The sequence below is a fragment of the Arachis stenosperma genome, chromosome 3 (assembly GCF_014773155.1).
Source record: "Arachis stenosperma cultivar V10309 chromosome 3, arast.V10309.gnm1.PFL2, whole genome shotgun sequence".
NCBI classification, from domain to species: Eukaryota; Viridiplantae; Streptophyta; class Magnoliopsida; order Fabales; family Fabaceae; genus Arachis; species Arachis stenosperma.
The window spans coordinates 63,064,881-63,074,645 of record NC_080379.1 but is presented as its reverse complement, the minus strand read 5'-3'; positions in this window follow the sequence as shown (position 1 = coordinate 63,074,645).

The window sequence follows — 9,765 nt, the reverse complement described above, 5'->3', positions numbered from 1 at the left end:
GCCATCTTTTTGCTTTCTCTTTGTAAATTTTTGCATTTTCGAAAGCATTGAGTCTAAATTCCTCTAGCTCATTTAACTGGAGTAATCGTCTTTCTCCAGCTAACTTGGCATCAAGGTTCAGGAATCTGGTTGCCCAGTAGGCCTTGTGTTCCAGTTCCACTGGCAAGTGACACGCTTTTCCATACACAAGCTGGTATGGAGAGGTCCCTATAGGGGTCTTAAATGCTGTTTTGTATGCCCACAGAGCATCATCCAAGCTTCTTGCCCAATCCTTTCTACGGTTAATTACAGTCCGTTCCAGGATTCTTTTGAGTTCTCTATTTGAGACTTCAGCTTGCCCATTAGTTTGTGGATGATATGGAGTAGCCACCCTGTGGTTGACTCCATAACGTACCAGAGCAGAGTAAAGCTGTTTATTACAGAAATGAGTACCCCCATCACTGATTAACACTCTAGGGATACCAAATCTGCTGAAGATATGTTTCTGGAGGAATTTCAACACTGTTTTAGTGTCATTAGTGGGTGTTGCAATAGCCTCCACCCATTTGGATACATAATCCACTGCCACCAGAATATAAGTGTTTGAGTATGATGGTGGGAAAGGTCCCATGAAGTCAATGCCCCATACATCAAACAACTCAATCTCCAAGATTCCTTGTTGAGGCATGGCATAACTGTGAGGTAAGTTGCCTGATCTTTGGCAACTGTCACAATTAAGCACAAATGCTCGGGAATCTTTATAGAGAGTGGGCCAGTAGAAGCCACTTTGGAGGACCCTTGTGGCTGTTCGCTCACTTCCAAAATGTCCTCCATACTGTGATCCATGGCAGTGCCAAAGGATCTTCTGTGCTTCTTCTTTAGGCACACATCTACGGATTACTCCGTCTGCACATCTCTTGAAGAGATATGGTTCATCCCAAAGATAGTACTTTGCATCTGTGATTAATTTCTTTGATTGCACCCTACTGTACTCTTTGGGTATGAATCTCACTGCCTTGTAGTTTGCAATGTCTGCAAACCATGGCACTTCCTGGATGGCAAACAGTTGCTCATCTGGAAAGGTTTCAGAGATCTCAGTGAGAGGGAGGGACGCCCCTTCCACTGGTTCTATTCGGGACAGGTGATCTGCCACTTGATTCTCTGTCCCTTTTCTGTCTCTTATTTCTATATCAAACTCTTGCAGAAGCAACACCCATCTGATGAGTCTGGGTTTTGAATCCTGCTTTGTGAGTAGATATTTAAGAGCAGCATGATCAGTGTACACGATCACTTTTGATCCTACTAAGTAGGATCTGAATTTATCAATGGCGTAAACCACTGCAAGTAGCTCTTTTTCTGTGGTTGTGTAATTTTTCTGTGCATCATTTAGAACACGGCTAGCATAGTAAATGACGTGCAGAAGCTTGTCATGCCTTTGTCCCAATACTGCACCAATGGCATGGTCACTGGCATCACACATTAATTCAAATGGTAATGTCCAGTCTGGTGCAGAGATGATTGGTGCTGAGACCAATTTAGCTTTCAGGGTCTCAAATGCCTGCAAACACTCTTTATCAAAGATAAATGGCGTGTCAGCAGCTAGCAGGTTGCTCAGAGGTTTGGCGATTTTTGAAAAATCCTTTATAAACCTCCTATAGAATCCTGCATGCCCCAGAAAGCTTCTGATTGCCTTAACATTAGCAGGTGGTGGCAATTTTTCAATTACTTCTACCTTAGCTTGGTCCACCTCTATTCCCTTGTTCGAAATTTTGTGCCCAAGGACAATTCCTTTAGTCACCATAAAGTGACATTTTTCCCAGTTTAAAACCAGGTTAGTCTCTTGGCATCTTTTCAGAACAAGTGCTAAATGGTTAAGGCAGGAGCTAAATGAGTCTCCAAATACTGAAAAGTCGTCCATGAAGACTTCCAGGAATTTTTCCACCATATCAGAGAAAATGGAGAGCATGCACCTCTGAAAGGTTGCAGGTGCATTGCACAGGCCAAATGGCATCCTTCTGTATGCAAATACTCCAGATGGGCATGTGAACGCCGTTTTCTCCTGATCCTGGGGATCTACTGCAATTTGATTATAACCTGAATATCCATCCAGGAAGCAGTAGTATTCATGACCTGCTAGTCTTTCTAGCATCTGGTCTATGAATGGTAAAGGAAAATGATCCTTTCTGGTGGCTGTATTGAGCCTTCTATAATCAATGCACATACGCCACCCTGTAACTGTTCTTGTAGGAACCAGTTCATTTTTTTCATTATGAACCACTGTCATGCCTCCTTTCTTTGGGACAACTTGGACAGGGCTCACCCAGGGGCTGTCAGAAATAGGATAAATAATCCCAGCCTCTAGTAATTTAGTGACCTCTTTCTGCACCACTTCTTTCATAGCTGGATTCAGCCGCCTTTGTGGTTGAACCACTGGCTGGGCGTCATCCTCCAGCAAGATTTTGTGCATGCATCTGGCTGGGCTAATGCCCTTAAGATCACTAATGGACCACCCAAGAGCTCTCTTGTGCGTCCTTAGCACTTGAATTAGTGCTTCCTCTTCCTGTGGCTCTAAGGTAGAACTTATAATTACAGGAAAGGTATCACCTTCTCCCAGAAATGCATATTTTAGGGATGGTGGTAATGGTTTGAGTTCGGGTTTTGGAGGTTTCTCCTCTTCTTGAGGGATTTTCAAAGGTTCTATTATCTTCTCTGACTCCTCCAAATTAGGCTGAACATCTTTAAAGATGTCCTCTAGCTCTGATTCCAAACTCTTAGCCATATTGACCTCTCTTACCAGAGAGTCAATAATATCAACACTCATGCAGTCATTTGGGGTGTCTGGATGTTGCATTGCTTTGACAACATTCAACTTGAACTCCTCCTCATTGACTCTCAAGGTTACTTCCCCTTTTTGGACATCAATGAGGGTTCGGCCAGTTGCTAGGAAAGGTCTTCCTAGAATGAGAGTTGCACTCTTGTGCTCCTCCATTTCCAGCACCACAAAGTCAGTAGGAAAGGCAAATGGCCCAACCTTGACAATCATGTCTTCAATCACGCCTGATGGGTACTTAATGGAGCCATCAGCAAGTTGAAGACATATCCTGGTTGGTTTAATTTCTTCAGTTAAACCAAGCTTTCTGATAGTAGATGCAGGTATTAAGTTGATACTTGCCCCAAGATCACATAAAGCCTGCTTGGTACAATTACCCTCTAATGTGCATGGTATCATAAAGCTCCCAGGATCTTTAAGCTTCTCAGGTAAGCTTTTCAGAATGACTGCACTGCATTCTTCAGTGAGGTAAACTTTTTCAGTTTCCCTCCAATCCTTCTTATGACTTAAGATCTCTTTCATGAACTTAGCATAAGAGGGTATTTGCTCAAGTGCTTCTGCAAATGGGATCTTTATTTCAAGAGTCCTGAGATAGTCTGTAAAGCGGGCAAATTGCTTATCCTGTTCCGCTTGGCGGAGCTTTTGAGGATAAGGCATTTTGGCTTTGTATTCCTCAACCTTAGTTGCTGCAGGTTTATTACCTACAGAAGTGGGTTGGGAAGCCTTTTTAGAAAGGTCAGCACTTGTATGTGACTGATTCCCCACTGGCATTTGAATGCCAGTGGTGGGAGCTGGAGTGGCGTTAGACGCCACTTCCTTGTTTGTTACTGGCGTTTGAACGCCAGAACCATGCTCCCTTTGGGCGTTCAACGCCGGATTCATGCTTGTTTCTGGCGTTGAACGCCAGGAATGAGCATGGTCTGGGCGTTCAGCGCCAGCTCTGTTCCTCTCTGGGCTCTGATTGTCCTCAGAGGGATTTTGAGTATCCTCTTGTTCATTTCTTGGTTTCCTGCTGCTTTGAAGTGAGGTATTTAATGTTTTCCCACTTCTTAATTGAACTGCTTGGCATTCTTCTGTTATTTGTTTTGACAGTTGCTTTTCTGTCTGCTTTAATTGCACTTCCATGTTCCTGTTAGCCATTCTTGTTTCCTGTAATATTTCCTTGAATTCGGCTAGTTGCTGAGTTAGAAAATCTAATTGCTGATTGAATTCATTAGCCTGATCCACTGGACTGAGTTCTGCAGTTACTGTTTTAGCTTCTTCTTTCATAGAGGATTCACTGCTTAGGTACAGATGCTGATTTCTGGCAACTGTATCAATAAGCTCTTGAGCTTCTTCAATTGTTTTTCTCATATGTATAGATCCACCAGCTGAGTGGTCTAGAGAAATTTGAGCTTTTTCTGTAAGCCCATAGTAGAAGATGTCTAATTGCACCCATTCTGAAAACATTTCAGAGGGGCATTTTCTTAGCATCTCTCTGTATCTCTCCCAAGCATCATAAAGGGATTCATTATCTCCTTGTTTGAAGCCTTGGATGTTTAGCCTTAGCTGTGTCATCCGTTTGGGAGGGAAATAGTGATTCAGGAATTTTTCTGACAGTTGTTTCCATGTTTTTATGCTGTTCTTAGGCTGGTTATTTAACCACCTCTTAGCTTGATCTTTTACAGCAAATGGAAACAGTAATAGTCTGTAGACATCCTGATATACTTCCTTATCATGTACTGTATCAGCAATTTGCAGAAATTGTACCAGAAACTCTGTAGGTTTTTCATGTGGAAGACCAGAATACTGGCAGTTTTGCTACACCATGATAGTGAGCTGAGGATTCAGCTCAAAGCTACTAACTCCAATGGAGGGTATACAGATACTACTCCCATATGAAGCAGTAGTGGGGTTAGCATATGACCCCAAAGTCCTCTTGGACTGTTCATTCCCACTTGCTTCCATACTAGATCACAAGGGATAATTTATATGTTGATATTATTTATTTTATAAAAATTAATTTTTATAAAATAAAAGAAAAATGAAATAAATAAAAGAAAGTGGAAATTTTTTTTTTTGAAATTGAAAATTGAATTTTTTATAAAAGATTTTCGAAAAAAAATAGTTCAAAATTAGTTAGAAAAATAAAATTTTTTTTGAATTTTGAATTTTATGATGAAAGAGAAAAACACACAAAAGACACAAGACTTAAAATTTTTAGATCTAATGCTCCTTATTTTCGAAAATTTTTGGAGGGAAAACACCAAGGAACACCAAACTTAAAAATTTTAAGATCAAGACACAAGAAAAACTCAAGAACACCTTGAAGATTCACAAGAACACCAAGAACACAAGGAAGAACACCAAACTTAAAATTTTTAGAAAACTTTGATGAAATTTTCGAAAATTATGAAAGATTAACAAGAAAACACCAAACTTAAAGTTTGGCACAAGATTAAATCAAGAAAAATTATTTTTGAAAAAGATTTTCAAAAGTACTGGTGCTCCCTCTTCAAGAATATAAGCTAATGCTTTAGCCAATTGGGAATAAATATAACACTTGTTCTAGATATTCCAATTAGTGCTTTAAAAAGAACACAAGTGAAACAAGAGAAGACACAAAGCAAGAAAAACTCAAGATCAAACAAGAAAAATAAGCAAGAACAACTTGAAGATTAATGAAGAACAAAGAACACAAGTCGAAAATTTTAAAGAAAAATATGAGATATGCAATTGACACCAAACTTAGAACAAGACACTAAACTCACGAAAATTAGCAATTAATTAAAAGAAAAATAATAAATTTTGAAAAGAAAATTTTTTTTTAAAAAGAAACTATCCTATCAAAATTTAATGACTCTATAACAACAAAAATAAATTACTCCTAATCTAAGAAATAAAATAAGCCTTCAATTGTCCAAACTCAATAATCCCCGGCAACGGCGCCAAAAACTTGGTGGACGAAATTGTGATTTCTATCTTTTGATCTTTAGTATGTACACAACTCCGTTCAACTAACCAGCAAGTGCACTGGGTCGTCCAAGTAATACCTTACGTGAGTAAGGGTCGATCCCACAGAGATTATTGGCTTGAAACAATCAATGTTATTTTATTAATCTTAGTCAGGAGGCTAAGGAAATTATCTGGATTTATTTGTAAAAAGCCAAACTACAAACTACTTAAAGTTGTAAGTTAAAATAATAGAGAATAACAGCGTTACTTGTTGTGCAGTAGTGGGAAATATGTTGGAGTTTTGGAGATGCTTTGTCCTTTGAACTTCAACTCTTCCTTGAAATCCTCTTCTCACACGCAAGTTCCTTCCATGGCAAGCTCTATGTAGGGTGTCACCGTTGTCAGTGGCTACTTCCCATCCTCTCAGTGAAAACGTTCCTATGCTCTGTCACAGCACGGCTAATCATCTGTCGGTTCTCAATCAGGTTGGAATAGAATCCATTGATTCTTTTGCGTCTGTCACTAACGCCCAGCCCTCAGGAGTTTGAAGCACGTCACAGTCATTCAATCCCGGAATCCTACTCGGAATACCACAGACAAGGTTTAGACTTTCCGGATTCTCATGAATGCCGCCATCTATCTAGCTTATACCACGAAGATTCTGTTGGGGAATCTAAGAGATATTCATTCAGTCTGATGTAGAACGGAGGTGGTTGTCAGGCACACGTTCATGGGTTGAGGAAGGTGATGAGTGTCACGGATCATCACCTTCTTCACAATTAAGCGCGAATAAACATCTTAGATAAGAGCAAGCGTGTTTGAATGGAAAATAAAGGAATTGTATTAATTCATCGAGACGCTGCAGAGCTCCTCACCCCCAACAATGGAGTTTAGAGACTCATGCCGTCACAAAGTATGTAATTCAGATCTGAAAATGTCATGAGGTACAAGAAATGTCTGTAAAAGTTGTTTAAATAGTAAACTAGTAACCTAGGTTTACAGAAAATGAGTAAACTAAGATAATTGGTGCAGAAATCCACTTCTGGGGCCCACTTGGTGTGTGCTGGGGCTGAGACTAAAGCTTTCCACGAGTAGAGGCCTTTATTGGCGTTAAACTCCAGGTTATGACGTGTTTTGGGCGTTCAACTCCGGATCATGACGTTTTTCTGGCGTTTAACTCCAGACAGCAGCATGAACTTGGCGTTTAACGCCAAGTTACGTCGTCTATCCTTGCGCAAAGTATGGACTATTATATATTGCTGGAAAGCCCTGGATGTCTACTTTCCAACTCCGTTGAGAGCGCGCCAATTGAACTCCTGTAGCTCCAGAAAATCCATTTCGAGTGCAGGGAGGTTAGGATCCAACAGCATCAGCAGTCCTTTTTCCGCCAAAGTCAGATTTTTGCTCAGCTCCCTCAATTTCAGCCAGAAAATACCTGAAATCACAGAAAAACACACAAACTCATAGTAAAGTCCAGAAATATGATTTTTGCCTAAAAACTAATATTATTTTACTAAAAACTTAACTGAAACATGCTAAAATCTACATGAAATTACCCCAAAAAGCGTACAAAATATCCGCTCATCAACTGTCTCGGAGTTGCAATATTTTAATTGAAAAATGATTTAATATTGTCCTAGAAACCTGCATATTCTGCTTGTTCCTCTTTATTCACATCTAAGTGTGTTGGTCTAGACCCTAGCTTTCATTTTCATCTTGCTTATATTTATGCTTGCCCTTCTAAGTCAATTAAAAAAAATGTTATGAAAAACAAGAGTGGAGTTATCTTGTGAAGCAAATTCTTAAGTTTGTGGTATGGTCATTGATCAGCTAAGTTGGTTCACCTACAAGGTATAGAGGCAACTATATGCTCTAAATCACATGCTTGAAACACATTCTTTGAGACTAACTAAACAATAAGATCCCAATAAGAGAAGAGAAAGAACGATAAGAGTTTGAAAAAGAAAGAAAAACAAAAAGACATAATGCTATGCACCAAGGGTTTGAATATTGAGGCATGTGTCTGTGGTATTCATGTGCAAGGGATATGCTTGGATGAATAAGCTCTTAGGGGTGCCTTATCACTTGGTAACTTGGGTTAACTAATCCGGGATTATCAGCTGAAAGTCCACTATCAAGAGTAACCTTTGCTACAGAGCACTTAGTAACCCAAAGAGGTGCTGGACCTCAAGGTCTCAAGAAAGAAAAATGACAAACCATATGCCTGTGGTGTGTATGTATGGGGGAAAGAGACTTGAGGGAGTAAGTCCTTAGGGGTGTCTCAACACCTAGCATCTTGAACCAACTGGTTCGGGAGTGTTGGCTGAAAGCTTATCATAAAGAGTCGCCCTCTCACAGAGCACTTAGCCTAAAAAGGAATGCAATAAACCTTAAAAAAGAAGGAAGGATCAACAATAAGAAGTCTCAAAAGATGCAATCAAGCAAGTGTTCAAGGGCATGAAAAAGGCCTGGAAACCACTGAAGGAATGAACCTAAGATGTTATGCATAAAACCCCATAAAACCAAGGACCTGACTTCCACAATAATGACTCATTTCTCTTGTTATTTAATTCATCATTCTCATGTTTCAGTACTTGCTTAGGGACAAGCAAGCTTTAAGTTTGGTGTTGTGATGCTAGGGCATCTAGGCCAGTTTCACTGACCTTTTTTTTACTGTTTTAGGGTAGTTTCATGCATTTTCTTAGTAAATAAGGCAAGTTGTGGATGAAAATACACTTACATCTTGATTCAGGCAAGTATTGTGAATTTTATATGATTTCATAAGAATTAGGCATGAATTGAATGATATAATTGATGATGCATAATCTCATGACTTGGAGCAAAGCTTTGATGCACTTTAATTGCTTGATTTCAGGACAAAGGAAGCAAGGAAGAGCCACGTTAATCTAATTAACGTGACCACTAACGTGGAACGGGAATGAGCTTGCAATGTTAATGAGAAAAGCAATTACCAATAATGTCTTCACAGCCATCATAGCCCACGTTAATTGCCACGTTAACTACATTAACGTGGTAGTTAACGTGGAAGAAAAGGGAGCTCCAGCGTTAGTGGTAAAAGTGAATACCACTAACGCTCTGAATTGGCAATTGGCCACGTTAAGAGTCACGTTAACTCAGTTAACGTGAACTCTAACGTGGAAGGGAAAGACAATGCCAACGTTAATGACACTCACCTTTGTCACTAACATTAGATTAAGCCAACATTGCCCACATTAGTGGTCATGTTTAGACCACTAACGTGAGAGATAACGTGGAGCTAAGCATGATGAGCCAACGTTAGTGACACTCACCTTTGTCACTAACATTGGAGATGGCATTCACTACCACGTTAGTGGCCACGTTAATCTAATTAACGTGAGCTCTAATGTGGGAAGGAGGGGCATTTGGAGCGTTAGTGACAAAGGTAAGTGTCACTAACGCTCTCAAAGCTTAGGCATGCCAACATTAAGAGTCACGTTAGTTAAACTAACATGAACTCTAACGTAAGGAAAGGGGGCACAAGGCAACGTTATTGGAAAAGGTGATTCCCAATAACGTTTGCGAAGGATCAAGAGGCAACGTTAGTGGTCACGTTAGTGCCACTAACGTTGAAGTTAACGTGGACCATTTTGGGATGGAACGTTAGTGAAAAAGGTGATTGTCACTAACATTCTCGAACCCACATTTTCACTTAACATTAACACCACTAACGTCCTAGCTAACGCCCATGCCTAACTCACACTTTTCTGCAAACAAAGCTGAGCCCACTGAAGATTGTAACTGCTTCAACTCAAGATCAAAGGCCCATATCCAAGACTGGAAGAACTCACTAGAAGATCAAGAAGAGTAGTATATATAGGAGTAGTTTTGAACTGTAGAGAAGCTTTTGCACTTTGGAGAACTATCCTCTGTATATTTACTTTTCTGCATTTTCTAGTTAAGCATGTATTCTTCACTGCCATTTTCCATTTCCAGAGCTATGAACAACTAAACCCCTTTCATTGGGTTAGGGAGCTCTGTTG